This window comes from Erpetoichthys calabaricus, chromosome 11 (assembly GCF_900747795.2).
Source record: "Erpetoichthys calabaricus chromosome 11, fErpCal1.3, whole genome shotgun sequence".
Classification (NCBI taxonomy): domain Eukaryota; kingdom Metazoa; phylum Chordata; class Cladistia; order Polypteriformes; family Polypteridae; genus Erpetoichthys; species Erpetoichthys calabaricus.
In genome coordinates, this window is record NC_041404.2 from 25,855,800 (window position 1) to 25,880,457 (window position 24,658).

Genomic DNA, 24,658 nt, shown 5'->3' on the forward strand with positions numbered 1-24,658 from the left:
ATCTAAGATGTCCCATTTAGTCATTATTTAAAGAATAGGACAGTACCTGCTCAAATACTGACTGCAACAATTTTAATGATGCAGCAGCTACTTCTGATAAAGAAACATTGGGGAGTTTAAGTATAAACACTGACAGACGCAGATCTAGGCCATCATATAATACTACAGAGTTATAGACCCCCGCATGTGCCATGCAGCATTGTGGTTGCTCAGACAATTAGCCTGGGACAGCTGGACTTTGACTGTGTTTATCCTAATGCACAATCAACCCTCAGGCTTTACACAGTGCCATTTATTTGAGTTTGGTTTTCTGCAACTCCTGTGCCACCTGGTGTGATGTCTATTTCTTCTTAGCCAAGCTGAATGAATCTCTCTATAGCTGTCTATTCATTTCTCCTTCCATTGAAGGATCCCATTCATTCCAGCTCAATATTGTAGGGTGGCAGAGTCTTTCACCTGCGGTTTGCAAGGCTGGACAGGATGTCATATAATTACTCATTTAACACTAGGAGAACTGTGGGTTACAGGTGTTTATTTTTAATTTTGAATGATTTACTTAACATAGCTCCATAGGATCATTATTAACATGTGTACAGAGTACAGTGAAGTTACTTTATTGTGCTAATCAACATGCAACACCTTAAAATTCCTGTCTTCCTTACCTGAAAAATCTCAGTATATCCACCGGTCAGCAACATTCAATCCACTTACTGGTGAAGTGAATAACACTTATTTTCTCATTACATTGGGAAGGGGAAGGATATATTATGGAGCAAGTGAACAGACAGTTGTTGAAGGTGATGTGTTGGAAGCAGGAAAAATGGGCAGGCATAAAGATCTATACAGCTCTGACAAGGGCCAAATTGTGATGTCAGAGCATCTCCCAAAGACCAGAGGTCTTGTTGGGTGTTCTCGGTATGCAGTGTTTAGTACCTACCAAAAGAGGTCCAAGGAAGGACAACTAGTGGACCAGTGACAGGGTCATGGGTACCCAAGGTTCTTTGATGCACGTGAGGAGCGAAGGCTAGCCCATCAGGTCCAATCCCACAGAAAAGCTACTGTAGCATGAATAACTGAAAAATGTATTGCTGGGCATAAGGCGTCAGAACACACAGTGAGTCACAACTTCTGACACCTGTCCACCACCAAAGGAGCCTACAATGGGCACATGAGTGTCAGAACATGACCATGGAGCAAGAGAATGGATGTCCAAATGCGTGTGCATTGCTTAGTGCACCCTGCTGCCATCTCTTTCCCAGCTATGTGAAGAAGGCAAGCTGACAGAGGCAGTGTGATGCTCTGCTGGGAAAACATGGCACTCAAGTGGATGTTATTTTGACACATATCATTTACCTAATAATTGTTGCAGACCAAGTACACCACTTCATGTCACCAGAAATCCATGTTGAGAATGGCCTCTCTCAGCAGGAGAGAATGGTTTGAGAAACATAATAGAGTTCAAGATGTTGACTTGGCCTTCAGATTCTCCAAGTCTCAATCTGATTGAGCATCTGTGGGAAGTGCTAGAAAAACAAGTCTAATCCATATAGGCCTGACCTCAGAGCTTACAGGACTTTATGGCAAAATGTTTTTAGATTTCTTTGCCCACCTTTCAACATGGTAATATGTAAAATCTGAAGTTGACTTGATTCACACCCTGTAGTGTAAGAAGGCTAGGTGGACCCAGAGAAAGCATATGACAGGGTGCCTCGAGAGGAGTTGTGGTATTGTATGAGGAAGTCGGGAGTGGCAGAGAAGTACGTAAGAGTGGTACAGGATATGTACGAGGGAAGTGTGACAGTGGTGAGGTCTGTGGTAGGAGTGACAGATGCATTCAAGGTGGGATTACATCAGGGATCGGCTCTGAGCCCTTTCTTATTTGCAATGGTGATGGACAGGTTGACAGATGAGATTAGACAGGAGTCCCCGTGAACTATGATATTTGCTGATGACATTGTGATCTGTAGCGATAGTAGGGAGCAGGTTGAGGAGACCCTGGAGAGGTGGAGATATGCTCTAAAGAGAAGAGGAATGAAGGTCAGCAGGAACAAGACAGAATACATGTGTGTAAATGAGAGGGAGGTCAGTGGAATGGTGAGGATGCAGGGAGTAGAGTTGGCAAAGGTGGATGAGTTTAAATACTTGGGATCATCAGTACAGAGTAATGGGGATTGTGGAAGAGAGGTGAAAAAGAGAGTGCAAGCAGGGTGGAATGGGTGGAGAAGAGTGTCAGGAGTAATTTGTGACAGACAAGTATCAGCAAGAGTGAAAGGGAAGGCCTATAGGACGGTAGTGAGACCAGCTATGTTATATGGGTTGGAGACGGTGGCACTGATCAGAAAGCAGGAGACAGAGCTAGAGATGGCAGAGTTAAAGATGCTAAGATTTGCATTGGGTGTTACAAGGATGGACAGGATTAGAAATGAGTACATTAGTGGGTCAGCTCAAGTTGGACAGTTGGGAGACGAAGTCAGAGAGGCGAGATTGCATTGGTTTGGACATTTGCAGAGGAGAGATGCTGGGTATATTGGGAGAAGGATACTAAGGATAAAGCTGCCAAGGATAAGGAAAAGAAGAAGGCCTAAGCGAAGGTTTATGGATGTGGTGAGAGAGGACATGCAGGTGATGGGTGTAACAGAACAAGATGCAGAGGACAGAAAGACATGGAAGAAGATGATCCGTTGTGGCAACCCCTAACGGGAGCAGCTGAAAGAAGAAGAAGAAGAAGAAGAAGATTAGTAGTTAATACCTTAGGTTTAATTGTTGTACTTCTGTGATATTTAAATTTGCCCACACTAAATTTACAAGTGTCGACAATTTTTGTTTTGAACCATCAGGAAGATTTTTTAAATCAAAAAACAACTACTCTTCACTCATGGCTGTTACAAGACACACAGTTTCTTGCAATTATAGCAAGCAAAGCAATGATCAGGAGATGAAGAACATGAAACAAAAGTCATGGTTGAGTAAAAGATTATAACAAAGAAAACTATAAGATCGTGGAAACAAATCCAAAAATCAAAGTCAAAGAGCAAAAAAAATTAGTGTTAGATCCTGTCACTTAGAATTGACACAAATAAAAAAAGTGTAACTACCAAGGGATAGTGAGTGTTGTGACTAGCACCATCTTTATAGCATCACTTCCCTGAAACAGATGTTGTCATGTGACATTACTGTGTCTTGTAAGAAAAAAAAAAACCAAGATGTTAGTAAAAATAAACTTCAGCAAAACAAGACAACATAAAAACTAATTACAAAAATTAATAATGGATCCAAAAAACACGATCTAACTCAAAATATAGGAACAAAACACATATAATATCACAGTCACTTGCTCCGTCCACAATGTGCCATCTCATGTGTTCTCCTCTGCTTGTGCTAAATTGATGCTGAGAAGGGAGAAATGTAACTTCTGACAATATTTTCACATCACTTTCCCTGGCAACAAAATGTGACAAGGACTGCTACTCTACCCTGAAAGACAACCTAAAAGATGGTCAAGGAGGAAGATACCAATAAAGGGCAGAGCAGTTCCAGGTTAGAGAATGCACAAACAATGAAACAAAAGTGAATGAAGTGCCACCATTTTGTATGCAGGGGAGCCTCATGAAGGATGTCAATAGTCTATGCTGACTGCTGATGCAAACTGTTACATAATAATTTTACATGGTGCGTGCTCTTTTAAAAAATGTTTACATATCCACAGAAATATGTGAGTATGGTTGTCACTTTTTTAGTTTCTGTATTTCTACAAAAACATGTTTTTATTTGCTTAGATGATTAAAATATGTTATTTTGATTTTTACTAATAAATATAACAAATACAGATGCAGAGTCATGGAAGGTTTTTTTTTTTTAACTGAAAACATATGCAAACATTTAAAGTGAAAACATGCATACAAGAAGTTGTGTGCAAAAAAAAAAAGAAACACTGATCTTTTTTAACATTCACTCAAGCTGTTTTAGACCAATTCTGGTTTTTGGGGGTAGGGTAGTAGGGATGTGCTATCAGCATGCAGAGCCAATGGGGCTTTAGCGAGAACAGAAGGATTTAGACACCACTTGATGTAGCCTTGGCAGTTATAGTACTGAATAAAACTGTATTGGATCTAGTGTTAAACAAATATTTGTGCTTACAAATTAGGAACAGACCAGAAAGAGACATGGTGAGAAGGACTGAGGAATTATTTTGGTGCTCCTGTTTAATTACGTGTTGGCAAAAAAATTAAAGAAAAAGAAATCTGTGCTCCTGTGCCAGTCTCATTGATGTACTGATTTCAGGTCTATTATTGACAACTTATTGAGACATCTTAGGGGCTGGAAGGGCTTGTCTTTACAACTGTGGAAAAAATTGACAAACTGGTTAATTGTGGCACAATCTTCCAAATTGGAGGAGCCACTGGCTGTGGCCAGTCCTTGGCTATGCCCTGTAAAATAATCACAGGAGAACTGTGGAGAGACACTGTATAAATACTTTGCTTTCTCCCCGGTTCTCCTTGGACAATTTCGCCACATATGGCCTGGCCGGCGGCATTCATAACACAGCCGCCTTCCTCCTGTTTGTTTCCCCCTGCTAGACTGAAAACAGCTTGGAAACCCTTTCTCTGCCCATTTATCCGCTAAGGAGGGATCATCTACCGCATATGAGCTCACAGCTCCACGCTCTATATTATCAAGAGATCCCTGTTTCTCTTCCGGGATCTCCTTTTTAATCTGGGGCTTTCTTACAATCTGAGTCTCTCTATGTGACCATTAGCTGTTTGAACCCCTGTAGATTTATGAATGACCGGCTCCGATGTCTTAAAGACCATACCCCACTGCTCCGGGTCGTGCGATCCTTCCCCCGGACACTCGGTCATCATACCAGACTCTTTTGTAGGGCTCGAGGTTACTTGGCACCCGTTACTAATTAATCACAGGCCCGTTTTACTCTGCGTCCCTCTATCATGTATGGTACCGGTAACACTTACCTATACCGCCGAATTAACCATTACGGGAGGCTCCCGACCAATTCGCCACAGGTATTCATCTAGCCTTTTAAAAGGCGCTTCAGCCGCTGCTCCCAGCTCCTCCACGATCTTCTTAATTGTCATCGTGATCTGCAAAAAACTATGCAGGGCTGGAGTAATTTTTCCAGCTCCCGCACGTCCATATTATTAATTGAATCGGCCAGAGGTAGGCTTGAGCCATCATCAGCCCTACCTCCAGGCCGTGACCCAATGAGCACGCCCGCTCTTGGCACGTGCTCTGTTGGACTTCGCAATGGCGGCTGGGATTTGGAGTTCTCTGTAGAGGACCGTGGTGCCGTCTTCGGCTTATTGCGATCTGCCTGTTTTAATTTATCAGTGGACCGATCAGTCATTTCCCGGACCTCCTTACCTTTACATGGGGTGAGCAATGCCTCGCTCGCCTCCCCCTTCCCCTTCGTAAAGTCTAAGTCTGTCATTTCTTGGGTGAAGTAGAACGCAGCAGGACGTGGACCTTCTCCATCCCAGAAGTCCTTGGGCTAGGTCACATGTCCCTTGCTGGCACACTGCATGCGGAAGTCCTCCTCGCTCGTATAATTGAGTGTGAGCACACTACCGTCTTCTGGATTACATCCTGCCTCCCGCAGAACCTCTGGATGATCTTCTATGAGGTATGAGCACGGGACAAAATGCATTACTTTAAATATATTCTCAATGTCTTCCACGGCACATACTTCGTTTTGGTCGCCATCATCCGGAAGCTTCTCTCGATACGCGTAGCCACTCCATGTCTCGTCCTGACCGCAGGCAATGTTGAGCGCTTGACTTCCACTGGGTTGCCGGTCTGTTTTGTCTTCTTCTTCCCCATGACTGTCTGTTGTTTGGTTTGACGATTTTCCTGTGTTTCGTGACACTGTTTTTTGGGTTTTTTGCACAGAAATTTTTTTCTTACCAGGTTCTCTGCCAAACAGACAGCCGGAGAATCCTGCTGGCTACGCTGCTGTGACAATAGGGGGCACTGTCACTCCTCCAAACCCGCAGACAACACGCCAAAACACCAGGTAAAAAGTCCCAGTAATATTTTTAATAATTACAAAAATGTGCACAAGCACCTCCACTCCCACAATATACAATAAAAATCAATAAATCAACAATAATCAAATCTTCCAGTCCACCCAGCAGCTCTGTCACACTTCCTCCCAACTCCAGCTCTGTCTGCTGGGCTTCCCACAGTCCTTTAAATAGTCCTTGACCCAGAAGTGCTTCTGTCCTTCAGTCCATGTGATTCCATAACACTTCCGGGTCAAATCAAGAGTTATATTTTTCTTCAGCCCGGAAGTACTTCAGTTCTTCCGTCCCCGTGACTTGGGAGTACTTCTGGGCTATACGAGAAATTAAAATCCCCTTGTCTTCTTGCAGCGTTCCACGGTGGCCCCAAGGGTCCCCAACAGGGCTGTGAAACCGAATTCTATCTCCCATGGTGCCCTGCGGGAATCCTGGGCACTTCTATGCTGTAGGTAAGATGCCGTCTATTGGCCTGGATGTGTCGGCTGGGATAAGTTGCCAGCCGTCCATCACATATAACATACTGTATGATTGGTATACTACTAAATATTTACAAGAAAATGGATTTTGGGGAAGTTCATAACTAAAACAAAACAAAACTACAAGTGACAGATTACACTTTGCTACACACTTGTGTGTCACACTGTCTCTCTATTGGATTAAACACAATTGGATGTGTAAGTGTAAAGTGGTGCTTGCTTACTTCTGTCTTAAATAATAACAGAAGCAATAATAATAACATTATTTTGCCTTTTTTATAAAGTTCCTAACATTTTGAATGACTTTCTGATGGTGCTCTAAAGTATCTGATTATATGTAGATGGACACATATTGTTCTGGTTTAGTTGCTGGTGATGTCCACTTTGTTCAGTATTCTGCCATTTTCATTAATTGGTCAGGTTATGAGGGACCTTTTATTCCTGGAGTGCACCTAGTTGCTTGTCTGTGGACCACATTTATTATAGCTTTTTTTTTCAGACAGAGTGACCATAATAAAATATTATAGATACACAAGTTCAAAACAGCAAATTTGTAATGAAACATGGTAAATGATGAAGTGTAGCCCAATGCAGTGCTACTCGCCCTTTTCATGCTTGGGCTTCTCTGAGGTCTTGGTTGATACACAATGGCCAACAGTCACGTGCCTTTTGTTTTGTGATTGTCATTTCTATAAAGTCTGTCTGAGGCAAGTTGTTCCTTTACTTGGTCTCTCTGATGGGGTACCAAATCATTTTTGATTAATTCTGCCAGATTGCAGGCTCAAGTTAGCCTACTGTAGTCAAATTCCCAGTAGCCTTAAGACTGGTACTGCAACTTTTAAGTTTTTTTTGTACTCAAATTGGTTTTTATAATTACTTAAAAATGTAGACATGTTATGAAGATACAGTAAGTTGCTCAAAGGAGATGTATATTTAATTAGTATAATTACTGTATTTTCCAAAAGATATTAACTTATTAGAAACAAAATGCAAACATTGCATGTCTGAAAAAAAATGTTCCTCCTTTAAGACAGATACAGTAAAAACAGCAGCCTTCCCAGTGCAGGTGTATTTGTGATGCAGTTATAGAAAGCTCTATTGTGTCTGCTTTTGTTGAAAACACGCTTTTTCTTTTCATTGAATTTATCTTTATCTTCTGTTATCAAGCTACCTAAAAGTAGTGCTGGCTCTGATTTTTTTTCAGTCTAACAGCAGGCGCACTATTAAAAAATATTACAAAAATGAAAGCATTTTATAGGCCAAACTAAGGATTTTAGAGTAAAAAGAAATAGCTGTGGAGTAAATTAATGCACTGTAATAGTCACATTCAAGAGGAACACTGGAAGCTCCACTTTAGCTTAACTAGAAAATTTCTGCTACTAAATTTGGGTTCAATTCCACATATGTTCTATGTAGTGATCAATGAACAAAACTTCAAGTTGATTCATTCAAAAAATGAACATTAACACATTTAACACATTAAATTTCCAGCACTGTATATAGAGGAATATTTTAGACAAAATTAAATAAATACACAAATACATAAATATATTATGAAATGTGGGAATAAATAAATAAAATATGTGAGCTCAAATAGTTAAAATTGTCATAAAATATGTTTTTGTTTCTTATTTCTTTTTCTTATTTCTTCTCTTATTTATATTAGTGACACCACACTTTTACCTGTCAAAGATGAGAGGGTGAGCTCTGCTGAGTCGTGTGTTTCAATTGGAGAATCATCGGTAAAAGAGATGTACATTTTTGGCCATTAAGTGCAATGTTTGCAGCAGACACTTCAGATGATTAATTCACCACTTCTTAAATTAAAGTAGCCAGTTGTGCGTGTTGTGGTTTATCTAGGGTTAATGCCCTGTCTTAGTTTTATGTTTGGTGTTTTAATTTTATTTTCATCATTGTTAATTATTAAGTTGTCATATTCCATTATTTCTGCTTCTTGTTGTCTTGTATATAAAATAATATATTTTGCTGATATTTTCTTCAATTATTTAATTACAACTATTGTGTTTCTATGTTATATGCAGTGTTCTTCTATGTCCCTTATATTTTGTGGGGGTGGTTCCCCAGGAGGCGGGGCCACCTTGACATCATCACTCCTATTCAAGACAGAGAAGAGGGCAGCTCAGGAGTGGTGCATTATGAGCTCTCTCTTTCTCTGGCTTAAATAGGAGTGGTGCACTGGATCCAGCATTACTAGGCCATATATTTTTGGAAGGCACTAAATTAACATAATTTTAGACAAAAATCACAGATAGTCTTGCTGTCCCAGAAACTCCTCATCCATTATTTGTTCTATTCCTGGGTGGCATTAAAGTGGATAACAAGAAGTCGATGTAAGAGTCACACTACTGGCACACAGACTTATCCCACTCAACTGAAAGAATCCCAACCCACCTTCTGTAACTCATTGGATAAAAGATGGTCTTAATAATCCAAAATTAGAAAAAACATCACATTTTCTCTTCCAGGATATGTCCTAAATGTATTTAAAAAAATGGCAAGAATTCATTAATATTAACGTAGAATAAGCATGCTGGTTCTGTGATTGACTATCTTATGTTAGTTTTTTTGCTCATTTCTCTTCTTTTTCTCCTGGGTGAGGGTTGAAACTTGTTTTGCTTCATTTGTGTATTTTATTTGTGAAGGAGTTCTTTGTGAGTATTGTTTTTCTTCAGGATTTTCTGGGTTTTCATTAACTCTGCTCTAATTTCTGGATTCTGTTTTCAGACTGAGTATTGGGACTAGTTTTCTTTTTAGGCAAAGGCCTATTTTCAGACTTTGGAGTTTTTCTTATTACATTTCCCTTTTTGAAATATATCTTCATATGTAAAGATTTTTTGATTTGTTTGTCTCCTCAAGCCAAAGTCTTTTTTATAGATGTTATAGATGTGTTAAAAGCATTTTGAACTTTATTTCCCCATTTCTGGGCCTGGGTAGCACACAGCCGTAGGCAGTATTGTGTGCACTGGCTGGCTTGAGGTGAGGCTTGTTTGGACCAGTGGAGATCTGGGCCTGCCCGGGAACTTATTTGTAGGTCTCATGCCATTTGAGCTATGGTCCTGACTCCAGGTCATAACTTTTTCTTGCTCTCATATCCACTCCATATGCACACTGTTACAACTTTAAGTGTCTGGTTCACTAATGTTTCAACAATCAAAAAAGAGTACTTGCTAGACCCCATCCTTTTAACTTTGACAAGTGAAAATCTCATATTGCAGGTGGAATTACTGAAATAAAAAAAAGAAGTAATCCACCTTAAGTAAAGATTGGTGTCTGTATGTCTATCCAGTTGCTTTGTCTCTGTAATTCCAACAGATGGTGCATCACAAACAATAACACTGCTTTTATGAATCCCACACCAAATGGCATATAACAGAGATATACACATTACATGGTGCACTGTATATTTTAACGCTGAGGACTACATTGATTACTTAGACTGCAGTCGGCCTTAGAAGACGAACACATCTAGTAGTTAAATACATAACGAAATAAGCAACAAAAAACATATTTCATGAAGCATTTCGTTAATATATTCGCATATCATGTCACATGTCACATTTTACAATATATTTATTTTTGTATTTATTTATTTTATCCAAAATGATCTTGCATTCCTGCTAAGTGTAACAGGGAGGTATGATTTATTTCTGACAGCATTGTGATTTAGGCTCATTCAAAGAAATACTTAATTTAATATTTAAATCTTTGAGTCCTTGTTGAAAGTGTAGTAACCAGAGAAAATCCACATGAACACTGGGGAATATCAAAACTCTGCAAACACAATGACTAACCTGAGTTGCTGAAGATGCCGAGGTAGCAGCAGTAAACATTGAATAAAGGTTGTTTCCCATCTTTTTGTATTTAGTTAAATTTAACAGATTTAAGTCAGTCAGCAATATGGTAGTACTCAAATCCATAGCATACAAACATATTTGCATGTATTTTAGTCCAGAATTGCATGACAGAACTAAACAGTTTACCACTAAGCCACAGATCGGTTGTTCTGAACATTGAAGGATCATTTTGGTTCATATGATTTTAATTCATGCCATGCGGTGGGCTGACGCCCTGCCTTGCGGCCTGTGCTGGCTGGGACTGGCACCAGCAGACCCCCATGACCCCGTGTTAGGATATAGTGGGTTGGGAAATGACTGACTGACTGATTTGAATTCAAGATGTTTTGGAAGTATTGCAAGGGAATCTGCATGAGCCATTATGAACATATTTTTTTGTATATCTGCTTTATAAATGTTTATGTTTAAAGAGTGTGTTTACTACAGACAAAGTACAATATACTAAATCGTCCTCTGCCAGCCAGATCGTAATTCAATATGAAATATCTCACAATGACTAGTTTTGATGAGATAATAAGTTTTAATTCTCTTATTTGAAATCAATTATCTACTATTATAAAAGTATTGTGGCACCTGTAAATGTTTAAAACTGGCAGCTGACACATTAATTGCATGTTTTAATGCAAATAAAACATTTTCTAAAAGTCAAATTACATAACCAACTAATTTATTAGTTCCAACAATGATGTTCCAACAATGATGGATGGATTAAAAGCCAGAAGTCTGTATGACCATCAGCATCAAGTGACTCCGTGAGAACCCTAACTACAAAGAGGACTATTTCATTTATGTTAGGTAGAATGCCCAGAGGGGACTGGGAGGTCTCGTGGCCTGGAACCACTACAGATTTTATTTTTTTCTCCAGCCGTCTGGAGTTTTTTTTTTTTTTTTTTTGCTGTCCCCCCTGGCCATTGGACCTTACTCTTATTCTATGTTAACTAACGTTGTCTTATTTTAATTTCTTATTTTGTCTTTTATTTTTCTTTTCTTCATTATGTAAAGCACTTTGAGCTACTTTTTGTATGAAAATGTGCTATATAAATAAATGTTGTTGTTGTTGTTTACTGTATATTAAACAGAAAATTGTGTTTGCAAAACTGTCGGGACTGAGCCCACAGTTGTAAGTAGTAACTAAAACTTTCAGTTGCTCATCATTTACATTATCCTTTTATTTCAAAACAAGGTACTGGGATAGTACAATGCCTATAAAAGTATTCACCCCTTGAAATATTTCACATTTTTCTATTATATAACATTCAATCATGGTGGATTTAATTTGGCTTTTAGACACTGAATTTCATTGCGTCTTTGTGAACCTGGAGAAAGCATATGACAGGGTGCCTCAAGAGGAGTTGTGGTATTGTATGAGGAAGTCAGGAGTGGCAGAGAAGTACGTAAGAGTTGTACAGGATATGTACGAGGGAAGTGTGACAGTGGTGAGGTCTGCAGTAGGAGTGACGGATGCATTCAACGTGGAGGTGGGATTACATCAGGGATCGGCTCTGAGCCTTTTCATATTTGCAATGGTGATGGACAGGTTGATAGACGAGATTAGACAGGAGTCCCCGTGGACTATGATGTTTGCTGATGACATTGTGATCTGTAGCAATAGTAGGGAGCAGGTCGAGGAGACCCTGGAGATGTGGTGATATTCTCTAGACAGGAAAGGAATGAAGGTCAGTAAGAACAAGACAGAATACATGTGGGTGAATGAGAGGGAGGTCAGAGGAATGGTGAGGATGCATGGAGTAGAGTTGGTGAAGGTGGATAAGTTTAAATACTTGGGATCTACAGTACAGAATAATGGGTATTGTGGAAGAGAAGTGAAAAAGAGAGTGCAGGCAGGGTGGAATGGGGGAGAAGAGTGTCAGGAGTGATTTATGACAGACGGTTATCAGCAAGAGTGAAAGGGAAGATCTACAGGACGGTAGTGAGATCAGCTATGTTATATGGGTTGGAGACGATGGCACTGACCAGAAAGCAGCAGACAGAGCTTGAGGTGGCAGAGTTAAAGATGTTAAGATTTGCATTGGGTGTGACGAGGATGGATAAGATTAGAAATGAGAACATTAGAGGGTCAACTCAAGTTGGACAGTTGGGAGACAAAGTCATAGAGTCGAGTTTAGCACTTTGAGCTACTTTTTGTATGAAAATGTGCTATATAAATAAATGTTGTTGTTGTTAAAATTGTGTTGGTTTGGACATTTGCAGAGGAGAGATGCTGGGTATATTGGGAAAAGGATGCTGCCAGGCAAAAGGAAAAGAGGAAGGCCTAAGAGAAGGTTTATGGATGTGGTGAGAGAGGACATGCAGGTGATGGTGAAACAGAGCAAGATGCAGAGGACAGGACGATATGAAAGAAGATGATCCGCTGTGGCAACCCGTAACGGGAGCAGTCGAAAGAAGAAGAAGACGCTGAATTTCAGAAACCACTCTTTCATTTCAAAATGAACAAAGATCCCTGCAAAGTGATCTAAATTAATTATAAACATAAAACACAAAATTATTGAACGCTGAGGGAAGTGAATGCGGACACAGGGTCAAGTTTTGTGTCGCATCCTCGGCACATCCATCTATTTTAGAATAGAAACTCAAATAAAAAGTTACAAAACATAAACATTTGGCTATCGTTGCCTTGCAGAGCTTAGGAGTTTCATGTCATCTGTTCAATAGGAATGTGTGTGTGTTCGCCCAAAAGGGGCGGGGCCAACTGAGCGGGATGGTAGATGTGTTAGGTGTCATCTGCTTTGGGCCTCTTAGGACTATGGGGAAAAAAAGAAGTAGTTAGTGATAGCACCCCCTCTTTCTGTGGGGTGCTATTACCATGATAGAGCCCCAAAGTTGTCCTTTAAACATTCAAGCAAGCGTGACAACACATAACTGTTTATCACCTTCAAGCCACTATGTAGAAGAGGCACCTTTTTCAGCCATGACAGCCTTGAATCTGTGTGCTCAGGGCTCTCTTTCTCTCTCAACTTTGCAGTTTATGTTTTTGCCATTCTTCTTTGTAAAACTGCTCAAGCTTTGTCTGGTTGCATTGGGATTGTGAGTGAACAGCCTTTGTGAAGTCCAGCCATAAATTCTTAATTGGATTTGCATTTGAAAATGTGTCTGTAAGGTATTCCAGATCTGGACCTTTGCTTGTTTTGTCTCCCTTTTACTTAAACACTTAATATATTCATTTTTATATGGAGCTAATGTAGTAGTCCATCCATTTACTGAAATCCATTGTAAAAAGTGAAAGAGTTGGGACACAACCTTGATGGCCCCGTATAATTTGAAAGAATGCACAAAAATGCAACAGGCAATAATTTGCAAAACCATCTTTCCAGACGTAAGTTCAAAACAGAACTGAGAACAACATGGCTGTTTCCTGGGTTGTATAGTCACTCAGCTGGAAAGGGCAGGTCCAGACTGGCAGACAACATGAGGGACGTCAGTGAGGGAGATAACTCTCCGTCTTCCATTCTGCAGAGGGAGGAAGAGAGAGTAGGCATTAGACCAAAGCGCCACCTCCTGATTCGGTGGGTAATTACCATAACCAGAGCCGTTAAGTCATCGTCCATGTGCAAGAGTGTGACACCGTTCACTAGATTTTGAGGTCTAGGAAGCTAAAGCCTATTCTAAATGCATCACATGTACAAGGTAGGACTAAATGGCTGTGCTAATGTAGGGCTTTCTATCACTTAAACTTTACCTAAAAACAAAACTAGTCTCAGTTCAGCCACACCATGCAAAAACACCTGAAATTTAAAAACCAATAGGTGATGAAAAATTAGGCAACACTTTAATTTAGTTACTATAAAATGCATTTGTTGTTCATTTACTGTTATGTAACAAGACCTTCACAAAGTCTTCTTTTGGTCTTCATAACACTTATAAAACATCAGTAGATTGGTTATTCATCTCTGTGCATCTTGGCATATTGACATGATGGTGAAATTTCTTGTTATTATGAAGAATTCACAGGTCTTGTACTAAATATGGAATATCAAAAGAAATGTCTCTCAGTTAAGCCACCTCAGACCACTCCAAAGAGAGGTTTTGTTAGAAGATCACATTGAAGAGATAAATAAGCACTTTACTAATGCTTTATAAGTGTTATGAAGACCAAACGAAGATTTTATGAAGGTCTTGTTACATAAGAGTAAAGTGTTATGAAGACCCAAAGAAGTGTTTTTACATAATAGTAAATGAGTAATAGATGCATTTTTGCAGTGCCTAAACTGAAGTGTTACCAAAAATTAATAAGGTGCCAGGTTTAAAATAAAAGCTATTAATTCATAAAGTTTCAAAACTGGTGAGAGGTGCACGATCACCAATAGTGATGAGCAAACATTGCTGAGTTCCCCAAAATCTCGGAAATGTTCTTGATATTCACCAAACTTAGCGAACTGCATTTAAGTTAATGGAGAAGGACTAACTGAACTTTATTTGACTTGATTCTAGAGGTGAAGTCGTCTTTAAAGTGTCCATGAGGGCTAGGGAAAAGACTCCCAATTATACTAGACCAATTATTGTGGCCAAAAAGGTGACCTGAGCTGTGTTTCAGCAGTGCCAACCGTGGTACCATCATGCCTCCATTAGATCAAAGAAGAAAGAATGCAGTCAGAGACACGCAATCATAGATTTTGTCAAAACAAATCATAGTCAAAAGCCACAAAAGATATGTAGGTCTTTTAAAAGCAGAATATTCAAAGTGGCGTGTCAGGATTGAAGCGGCTGGCTCGTTCTGTTTTTTGAAGTCCTGCTAAAGGCTCTCCAAACTGCCTGTGCTGATGCTTTGCACGTTTCCTCTACCATAAAGATAGAAACGTAATAATAAACCTTTTGTTATTATTATTATTTCATAGAGACTCCTGTGTTTGGTGGGGGTGTCAGGCTCCTTCAAGGTTTGTTTTTTTGTTTTTATATCTACACATAGGTAATTCAATAGGCATTCATCGGGCACACGCCTCCTTCTTTTATACTGACCTGGCACTCGAAGATCAACCTGCACATTGACGAAAATCCTTGAACAGACTTTCTGGTTAAACAAATCATAGCTTTCCATTTATCATCTTGAGTTATGGTTTTAGCATCTTGGTTCTGGTAACAACTTGTATTTGCTTAATGGCTTTTAACATACTCAGTCAGACAGTTTTACTGTTTAGTATATGATAATGTCTGGTCCGTTTAAAACCATCTTCACAGTTGCTCACAAATCCTGTTGACGGCTGATAATTCAAGGACGTCAGCTGCAACCAAAAAAAGTAGGTGGACCTACTCTATGCAGCGGTCTAGCCAAGCACTTTAGATATTTGCAATTTACACAATTAACATTTTAAAATCATAACTGTTTATTATAATACATTACAACTTCACAAGCATTTATTTAAGCTGTATATGTTTCCTTATTGTGGCCAAAAAGGTGACCTGAGCTGTGTGGCAGCAGTGCCGACCACTGCACTAGCATGCCTCCATGAGATGAAAGAAGAGAAGCGCAATCATATATTTCATCAAAACAGTATGACAAAATCGTAGTCAAAACTACAAAGAAATATGTAGGAAGGCAAAAAATTCATAGTGGCATGTCAGGATTGAAGCCGTGGGCTCGTTCTGTTTTTTTTTAAGTCATGCAGAAGGCTCTCCAAACTGTCTGTGCTGATGCTTTGCACTGTTTCTTCTATCAAAAAGATGGAGACATCTTGTAAATAGATAGATAGTAATAAAGCATTCGTTATTATTTCACAAAGTCTCCTGTGTTTTTTGGTGGTGGTTAGGGGGATGACAGGCTCCTTCCAGGTTTGTTTTCACTCTCTCCCTGCCACATGGCTAAATATTATGCATGCATAGGGCACGCACCTCCTACTCTTATATTGAAGTGGAACTCGAAGATCGACCTGCACATTTGGCTACAAGCTCAAATAACTCATCCCACAGAGTCTGTAATGCAGATGTTCAGCATTATATACTTGGGGGCGGTCCCATCAATGTTGGCTGCTACAGCTCCAGATGACGTCACATTAGACTTGCAAAGCATTATGGGGTGCTGGTATTTAAAAAAAAAAAATCTCCTAAACCGATCGAAATTATCAGTAAACACAAAAAATTCATTGTGAATAACGCTTTGGGGAAAATCGTTGATCCACACTAATCATCAATGACAAAATTAAAAATATTCCTCAGTTTTCTTCATCATCATTCGTGTAGATGTGATGAAGAGCTGTGCTAATGAAGACAAAACTGGTGTTGATTCCAATGTAATGTAAAATGAGAATATGGAGACACTTACTTAAGTCAGACCTGTGATTTCTACAGCTTCAGGCCATCGTCAAGCACAACAGTTCCGATAAGCTGAAACAGAGTGATCCTCAACAGCCAAAACTAAGCATGGGTGGAACACATGATAGCAGCAAGACAAACAACAGAATTCTTTTAACATAACTGGGGGCTTTGCCTCCTGCTCGCTTTGCTCGCCAACCCCGTGCTTACGCTACACGCTAGACTCTTTGCAGATCTGCCGCTAGCGTATGGGGATGCAGATGTACAATTTACTAACTATTTTACATTACAGCAAGTAATTGACCATATTAAAAAATATTAAAATTGAATGTAAGTTATGTTTCATGTTGTGTTAGAGTTATTCATTGTATAATATGATTTCGTTCTGTTTGGTTTTGAAATTAACATGCAAAAACTTTTTTAACTTACACTTTTACTGTAAAACTTAATTAAAAACAATTTTTTGAATTAAATTTTCATCAATATCGTATTGAATTGTGATTCTGTGTTTGTTTGCTGTCTAATGTTATCCCCTGAAGATGTACTACATTACCTTTCTTGGATACATCCTTCTTTCTACAGTAATTTGTGTGGAAGAAGACTGGATGGTGTTAACGGTTGTAGACATTCTTTGGGATACTTTAAGTTGATGTTTTCATCTTCCGCACGATCACCACCAACTGTTTCAACATAGTCTATTAATACACATTTAACCAATGTGCATTGTAACCGATCGGCATTTTTGGTGTTAATTCTTTTGACTTCATCGTTTCTCGGTGCTAGGATTGCCCGCGTATTCATTTTTACTATTGATAACACTTGGTGATGAAATTCTTGAATAAGATTTGGACATAATACGTCTTCTTTAATTGGGAACTTAAAGTGAGAAAAACATTAAAATGTATAAGAGCCGAGACAGCAAGAACTGTCTGTCAAAAGAATTCACACGAATGAGAGGTGAGAGTACCGTGTGCGTGGTTGAATATGGTTGAGAGGAGTGCGTGACTTGAAAACATCTCATGGCCAAAGTCTTGACTTGCGGGACTTAAAAAAATCTTCCAAAAAGTCTCATCTCGTCAGAGGATTTTTTTATTATAATAAGGAGAAATGTTCAGTGAGTAATAAATCCTATTAAAATGTTAGCACTTTAATTTAAAACGTTTAGTGAAAAATATATCCTATTAAATGTCAACTAATTTTTGAGAAATGCAAATTTAATTTCTATAGTAATTTCTCCATTTATAGTGTGATGTAGAACTAATTAAGAAAAAAAAAAACATTAAATATTTGGCTTCACTTTGAAAGCAACAGCCTGGATTCAGAGAGAGGATGCCTCTGTGCCCATTGCACTGCCAAAGGGAAATCAAAAAACTTCTTAGTGTGTTGATGGTAACAGAGTGAATGTCAACTCAGTTCACTTCTTGCTTAAAGCTACCCAGTTCATTTTGCTAAATTCAACCAAAAAAATAAAAAACAAACTCAAAATAAGATCCATATAACAAAAATGGGCCATAGTGACTGCTGGGTAACACAAGGACTAAGTGCCAGATAAGAAAGAAAGAGCGAGAGAGCCGAGACTAGGGGCTGTTTCAGTATTGACACAGATACACTCGTCTGCACAGTTCTTGTCATACTCTAGTGCTTCCCGTGAAATACAGCATGTAATCAGTCTTGGGGATACTAGAAGCACACTTAACTCTGGAAGCATATTAAAGTAAAATGGAATTAGGTCAATAAAAAAATGCTTTAGTTTTTGCTATTGCCAGTTACTCCACTGATGAAATGTACAAGTAATAGGGACACAATCCCACATTCTGAGTTCATTTCTTTTTGGTATCACCTTTTCCTTAGGTAGTTACTGCAGAACTTAATATAATGAGAGTGAATATAAGTCTCTCCCTCCTGAAATGAATGCTGAGAACCTCTGCTCATTTTTTTTTTCTCCTTTATTTTCAAATCTGCAAATCCAGTGCAAGGATGTAGGATGCAAATTCCATTAATTACAGACAAGAAGAAAAGCGATACCAGGCGAAGCTTATAGACATGAGATAATCTAATACTCTAATTATTTTGAGGTATAGAAAATAAGAATAACCAAAACAGAAATGGGGAGAACATGCAAATTTCACACAAACAAGGCACAAGTCCAGCATTCAAATCAAGGCAGCAATACAACCCTCTGCACCACCACTCACCAAGTTTGTTTTGTTGATTACAATATAAATTCCTAATTCATATCTTAAAATGAGAGAGAAATAATAGCTTTAACTTTCATCTATTTTCCTATTTAATCCCATTTTTTTCCAGTTCAGGTTTGCACAAAGTTGCAACATGCACTAGTGAAAAGAGAAAATCTCCATAACTACCAAATGCAACTATAGGGCAGTAGCCCCAGTATGCAGAATGTTTTGACCAAAGAGTCATGAGATATTTTCTGTATACAGTCATGACTCGGTTAACAATATCCCAACTAACTATAGAGATACAATAAATGAAACTGAATAGCATTGAAATGTTGTTGTGAGCAGTCGTATTATAGTATTATTATTATTACTGTATTTCAATAATTATAATTAATTAATGGGTTTATGTGCTTGTATTATGTTCATGTTTGGTTAGGTTACTTGATGTTAGGTTAACTTAGGGGAGGTTACATTCAATCATGTGTATAACTGACAAGACATCACAGTGAAAATGACACAAAGGCACATGGAATGCTGTGATGTAGACACGGTGCTTTGTATCCAAAACCAGTGAGGTAAAAATGGCATTAGGCACAGAGGCATGTCCCCGTCGCCTTAATATACATCAACATGCTTAAGGACAAAATCTAATAAGGATGCTCTGGTCATCATTAAGCAATACTTAACCGTATATAAAATGTATGACATGAGTTTACTGGTATACTACTGTGGCTAGAACCTTGATCTTGGTCTTCAACGGAAGACTCGGATGTCATATGCTCAGGTAATTCAAAAAATATGATGTAGCAGCAACCTCGGCAAAATAACGTGCGCACATGGGTTTCTTATGCTGAGCATTAGGCAGATTGCAGAGGCAGATAATGTGACAATGAACGCCATAATAGGAAGAAGAAGAAGAAGAAGAGCTGTGCCATCTGCTAATCATCTACTAAGTGCAGGATACAGAATGTAAGAACGACAAAGATGGAAAAATGCATGTGACCAGGGGTCTGCATGTAACTACGGGGGCTAGACTGATCAGTGTCAAGTGCAGGATAAAGAATGAAAGTATGACAAAGACAGAGAAATGCATGCGGATGTAGGATGTAGGTAGATTGAAAAAGAAGTAATGTAGGAGAATCCTGCGATGAATAATCATTCTGTCCAGAGCTGGTTCTTGTCATGTGCCTAATACTGCTGGGATTGGCATCAGTTCTATTTGACCATAAAGTGGATAGTTGGATAAGAATGTGTGTGTATATTCAAGAAATAACAAACCACTCATTCCAGTTCAGGATCATCAGGATCAAAGCAGGAACCAGTGGCTATCCACTGCAAACTCCACTCAGTCACATAGCCATATTGAGCTAATTTAGACTTTTAATTGGGATGTCCCAAATGTAATGACAGAAATGAAAATGACCCATTAAAGCCACTGAGTAATTGCAATAAAAGCTTAGAGAAGTAGTGTTGGCTTGGGCATAACAGTATCCTGAAGTCTGGCTTTTTAATGCATTTACAGTGGAAGGAATCATGCCGGTTAGGTGGATTGGCGATTCTAAATTGGCCCTAGTGTGTGCTTGGTGTATGGGTGTGTTTGTGTGTGTCCTGCGGTGGGTTGGCACCCTGCCCGGGATTGGTTCCTGCCTTGTGCCCTGTGTTGGCTGGGATTGGCTCCAGCAGACCCCCGTGACCCTGTGTTCAGATTCAGCGGGTTGGAAAATGGATGGATGGATGGAATCATGCTATTTCATCTGAATAGTGGAAAGAAGGGCATACAGTTGAAATGATCTGTGCTTTTGAATTTGCCTTAGTTGAAGAATTTGCTAATGTGACACCACCAGCCAGACACTTCTACTGAGACATGAAACAGCAACTTTCTGGTTAAGAAGAGGCAAAAAAGTTTTGCATCATGGACAGCAATAGGAGATCCCTTGGGATGGGGCAGCTTGAGAGCTGCAAGCGGTGCACTTCCATGAGTGCATTGTCAGGCTGACTCTTCTTTCCAGCCCCCATTCCCACGCATGCCACCGGACTGTTACATCCTTCATGATGTCATTCCGTTATCCAAAATTATTCCCAGTCAGAACACCAGTCTATTGTAGGGCACAACCACACCCCCACATCACTCATTTAAAGATGACCAATTTCCATATGTTAAGTTCTTTGGGATGTGGTATGAAAAAGTAGATAGAAGTAGAAAAAGTAGATAGAGAAATCAAAGAAAGACCTGGCAAGGGCATGTAAACTCCATAAGGACACCATCAAAGATTTGCAGCCAGTTTAATCTTTGCACTATTCTGCCTCCCAATACATACAGTATTTAATTTAAAAGTAACACATGTCACAAAAGGGAATGAGTCCCAGAGTATATTGGGGTGCCATCCTGGCCATTCTGTTTACTGTTGGCAAGAAGTAAAGTAAATGATACAGGTGCTCATCAGTGCTTCAAAACAAAAATCCAGGCGATTGCAGGCCTATATATATATATATATATATATATACGCCTCTCGTGACAGCACCTTAGAACACTCAAGGTAAGCTCCACCCTGTATCTTCTTATGTAATACGCTACTGTGGCTGTCCGTTTGTCTGTCCGGGATTTTAAATCACCTGTAGCTTGCAAACCATTTAACCTATTGACCTGAAATCTGGTACACATATACTATGTGACGTCTACTATCCACTTTCAAGGTGATGATTGACCTCCAAGGTTATTCCTCTTTTTATTTTTATTTTATTTTATTGTAGAATCAACTCTCAGCAGCGGCCAGCAGGGCAGTGCATGCTTACAGGTGCCGTTCTCATTCCCTACCACCATCGCCATCACTTTCCCTACCTCTTCATATCTTAAATCATTCTTGAGGCAGATTGAAGACTTAAGTGCCAGCTTAAGTGAAAAACTAAGGAAAACGTAGTAATTGCAGCGCAAACAATGACTTAATCGGTTTTAATGCGAAAAGATGCCGATGAAAGAAGAAAAGAAGCAGGCCGCTAGGGTGGAGAAATGAAGAGCTGCTCAGGAAGCAGCAAGCACATCATCCTTTGAGCAAATGAATGGTAAATGTACAGTGTGACAAGAAGAGACCCGAGACATTGTAAAGGTTTGGGGCAGCCACCCATATAATGTGTCCAAAACAGAACTGAATTCCAGAGGACAGGAGTGAGGCTTTATAGGAAGTCTGGAGGAAGTGATGTCATCCTCGGGACCGGAAGTGGCGTGTCCCGAGTCGAGGCCGTGGCTCCTGGTGGGATTTCCCGGGAAAGGTCTGCAGGGAACTTAGAAAGAGCGTTAGTGCACCCCGCCACCCCCTGGGCAGATGTGTTACCAATATTCTCCAAGCCCTTCAGCTTCCCAACAGAGAAAGAGTATGAAAACTATGAATGCTCAAGTCAAGTGTATTCAGTGTGCTGTTACTGGTAGCTATATAAAGTAAAAATCTAATCTATAAACAGTTATACACACACAGGTAAACAATGGTGCCAAAGTGTGCGACTTATCACAGTACCGCTACACAGACCTCCTCCGTACTTTTAATACCTTGCCATTCAATATGGGCTTTTACTTGTGAAAACCATTTTGGCCCTTTGGGGTATATCTGCTAAAGATTGTAAAGAAGTTGTAGAAGGCAGAAGCTTGTATAATTTTAGGGCATGAGCTGGTAGGAATTGTCAGTGTACATGATGAAATTGTTCTTTGTGTTTTTCACCCTTATGTGGAATATTCAGCTCAAGGCCAAAGAATAAGTACATTTCACAGGAGCTTTAACATGGTGATTTTTAGCTTCCTGTATCTTATATTCTGATATTTTATTGAATGAAAGACTGGGAGATGAAACCTAGTCAGAAAGCCAGTCCAAGTTCAATACTAAAAATCAATATAACATGAGGTCTAACTTCAGGCATTAAACAAGGAAGCAGGAAAAACAGACGCAGAGAATCGTTAACCAGAAAAACAAGCAAAGAAAAACCGCAATGACTTTTCAAATTGTTTCTGCAATCTCAGACAACCATGAAATGTTCAACGCTGGCCTTTATACCTTTGACCTGGCAATGTCAAGCGCCACACATTTCTGGTTGTCTTTGCCTATCAACGACATAGCAACCATCAACAAAAAATCCTAAAATGAAGGTGGGCAAGGGAAAGCAAAATTGTATAGTGGGAGAATGCTAACAATATTTAACATTATGAAAATGAATCTAAAACAAAATACAAATGTCAGGAATAGATTTCTTGGGCCTCAAAACCCTTTTCTGCATGTAGCACTTTTGACAAAAATCCAAGGTGAATTCAGAAAAAAGTAAATAAAGCAACTTGTCTTAACACCTTCCTAATTTTTTGTACTCACTTTGACCCGTATAGTGTCGTGGAAAGTTGAAGTGTATCATAGCAGCAGTAGCCAAACAAGAATGGGTCATTCATTTTGACTTATTTCATCAGCCCAATGTGTAACAATCAGACACCAGTATCGTGTTCTGGATGACTTCCTGCTGTTTAATTTCTCAGTGGACCGGCGGTACATAATTCCTTAAATCTAAGCTTTGTTTTAGTAATACTTTAGTGTCAAGAACTGTTGATTAGCTTCTTTGGCTATGTTTTTTGCCTGTCCATAAAGACAGTAAACATACCTGTTGCTAGCCAAACATTTCTTTAAAACAACAAATTTGTCATATCTTATCTTAGTCTCCTAATCATAGTGAAGCAAATAATATTGTTTGCCATTAATATGTCATTATATTCAAAACCATCTAAAATTTGGTTATACTGTAAGACTGAAGATTGAAGAATATGATTGAATGATTGAAGTGCTTAGAATTTTAAGGGGAATTAGCCCAGTGGATTGAGAATGTAACTTTAAAATGAGTTCATCAAGAACACAGGGACACAGTTGGAAACATGTTAAGGGTAAATTTCGCACAAACATTAGGACGTTTTTCTTCACACAGAAAACAACAGACACATGGAATAAGTTTCAGAGTAAGTGTGGTGGACAGTAAGAATTTAGGGGCTTTCAGAACTCAACTTAATGTTATTTTAGAAGAATTAAGTGGATAGGACTGGCGAGATTTGTTGGGCTGAATGGCCTGTTCTTGTCCAGATTATTCTAATGTTTTAACTGAAAGATGAACCCACAATGTGGATAAAATGTAGTCGCTCAGTTTATTAGATTGTAATGGTTCTGTAGTTTTATTTATTTGTATATTATTTACTGTCTTCAGTTCATTTTTTTTAATACTTAAGTCCATAATATTACCTTAATTTTTCTTTCTGTTCTCCCTGGCATCTGACCATGACATCGGACTTGTCTTTAGAGAAATAAAAGTAAATCTATTTGCAAGGACTCTCACTTTTATTTACTTCTATTACTTCTGTTATTTTGTTTGTAATTATTCCTTTGTCATCCATTAAAGCAGTTTGAGCTAAACCCTTTGTGTAAAATGATGCTATAGAAATAAATGTCATTTTTTTAGTTGTACTCTTAATAGGCACAGAATGATCATATTCTTCAGGGATTTGCCATCTTTACTAATCTCTACTTTTCTCTGTTTTCTTTTCCAGTTCTTCTGTGGTGGTGTTTTGTGCCATCACTACCTGATCAAAGTCCTGTTCAGCCAGCTGTGATACTGGAATGAAGGCGGATGCCCCAGCTGCCCATGTCACCCAATGCATCACATCTTCAGGGATGAAGCCTGGAAATAATGAGGAATTTAAGATCAGTCTCCTACATTCCTGCTCTGTAAAGGACTATAAATGTGGTAAATAAATATTGCATGTCTGTATTTTTTATATAAAGGTCTTATGAAAACCAATAGGTCTACATTAG

At 39.1% G+C, this 24,658-nt stretch overlaps 1 long non-coding RNA gene across 1 annotated transcript in view; it reads left to right on the forward strand.

Moving 5' to 3' along the window:
* The window catches only part of LOC127529565 (uncharacterized), a 475,934-nt gene extending 464,496 nt beyond the window's left edge, over nt 1-11,438 (forward strand). Inside the window, exon 2 of the long non-coding RNA XR_007936190.1 lies at nt 11,262-11,438. This is a non-coding gene — a long non-coding RNA (uncharacterized LOC127529565). The remainder of the gene's footprint in view (nt 1-11,261) is intronic.
* The last annotated feature ends 13,220 nt before the right edge of the window (nt 11,439-24,658 follow it).